This window comes from Rattus rattus, chromosome 15, assembly GCF_011064425.1.
Source record: "Rattus rattus isolate New Zealand chromosome 15, Rrattus_CSIRO_v1, whole genome shotgun sequence".
Taxonomy (NCBI): domain Eukaryota; kingdom Metazoa; phylum Chordata; class Mammalia; order Rodentia; family Muridae; genus Rattus; species Rattus rattus.
The window spans coordinates 47,627,411-47,629,174 of NC_046168.1; the positions used below are offsets into that span (position 1 = coordinate 47,627,411).

At 44.9% G+C, this 1,764-nt stretch overlaps 1 pseudogene; it reads left to right on the top strand.

Moving 5' to 3' along the window:
• Window positions 1–1,166: 1,166 nt before the first annotated feature.
• Window positions 1,167–1,320, top strand: LOC116885114 (annotated as a pseudogene).
• The last annotated feature ends 444 nt before the right edge of the window (window positions 1,321–1,764 follow it).

Below are 1,764 nucleotides of genomic sequence, written 5' to 3' on the forward strand. Positions count from 1 at the left end.
GTGTGTGTGTGTGTGTGTGTGTGTGTCTGTGTCTGTGTGTCTGTCTGTGTGTGTCTGTCTGTATGGTGAGTGTGTGTGTGTGTGTGTGTGTGTGTCTGTGTGTGTGTCTGTGTGTGTGACTGTGTCTGTGTGTGTGTGACTGTGTGTCTGTGTGTGTGACTGTGTGTCTGTGTGTGTGTCTGTATGAGTGTGTGTGTCTGTGTGTGTGACTGTGTGTCTGTGTGTGTCTTTGTCTATGTGTGTGTGTCTCTGTATCTGCTGTATTGTGTCTCTGTGTCTGTGTGTGTCTCTGTGTGTATGTGTCCATGTGTATGTGTATGTCTCTGTGTGTATGACTATGTGTATGTGTGTCTTTGTGTGTGTATGTCTGTGTGTGTGTGTCTGTGTGTGTGTCATGTGTGTGTGTGTGTGTGTGTGTGACTGTGTGTGTGTGTGTGTGTGTGTGTGTGTGTGTGTGTGTGTGTGTGTGTGTGTGTGTGTGTGTGTGTGTGTGTGTGTGTGTGTGTGTGTGTGTGTGTGTGTGTGTGTGTGTGTGTGTGTGTGTGTGTGTGTGTGTAGGTGCATGTTCTTTCCAAGGCACTTTTCTCACATGAATTTCACAAATGTCAGAGCCAGAGTAGCATTTGCTTACCAACTGCAGAACCCCAGGACAGCAATATGAGTTTCCTTACATGTTGCTTTTAGAACATTTTAGTCAAACACCACATCCAGCTGTTCTAGGAAGAGGTTCTTGATAAAGTGTTAAAATAGTCCCCCTTCCAACACCTACAGTAACGTCCTGACCATGCATTCTGGATACTCCAAAAGGATTGGCAAGCTAGGAGTGAGCACACAGTAGGCCCCTCAGGAGGCAAGCCTACTGGACATCTAAGAGGCCTGCTTGAGAATCATTGGTGCCTCAATTTAGAGAGTTCACCCATTTCAGCAGTGTTTGCATTCTCACTGTTAGGGATATGGGCAAGAGGCCCACTCAATGACCAGCTCCGGTATCCAGGAACTCAAGCGGCCTGTGAGGTTTGCACAAGAGAACAGGAAACCTAATTCATATGAGTCCTCCATAAGTCAACAGGCTGTGATTCCAGAATCCTTTCATCAAAAGACCATGTTAATGCTAACCAGGTTTGAAAATTGGTTTGTGACAAAAAGATTCACAGAAAAACAAAGCCTGTTTCAGCAGAAGAGGCACCATGATCACAAAGGGGGTTTTCCCAGGGTGAGCCTTATCCATGACAGTCTGGATGTGCTGACCCCTGTAAATTCCCCAAATGCAGGAAACTTCATAATTTGAGGTAGTGGGGGACTATGTTCTAAGTCTACCCAGTTAAAAAGAAAAGAAAGCCATTTTTAATTAGGGTAAAACTCTTGAAGATAGTGTTTTGTCTGTTGTGAGTGTTATTAAAACATCTTTTGCCCTCACAGGTATGGCTGTTGCTCAGCTGGGTCAGCAACAATCATTCTCAGTTGTCAATTAAAAATATTAAATATGGCCAGGTGGTAGTGACGCGTAACAGTAATCCCAGAGGCAGGTGGATCTCTGTGAGTTTGAGGCCAGCCTTGTCTACAGAGCAAGTTCCAGGACATCCGGGGCTACACAGAGAGACCCTGTCTTGGAAAAAAAATTATATGGAACTGGGTTCATAGCTCAGAGTACAATGCTGGGTGAGCTCACACAAGGCGCTGTGCTCAACCCCAAGCATCAAAAACAAAACAAAAGCCAAAAGCCCAAATACTGGCAATGTCCATTTATTGTATTATATAACAGCA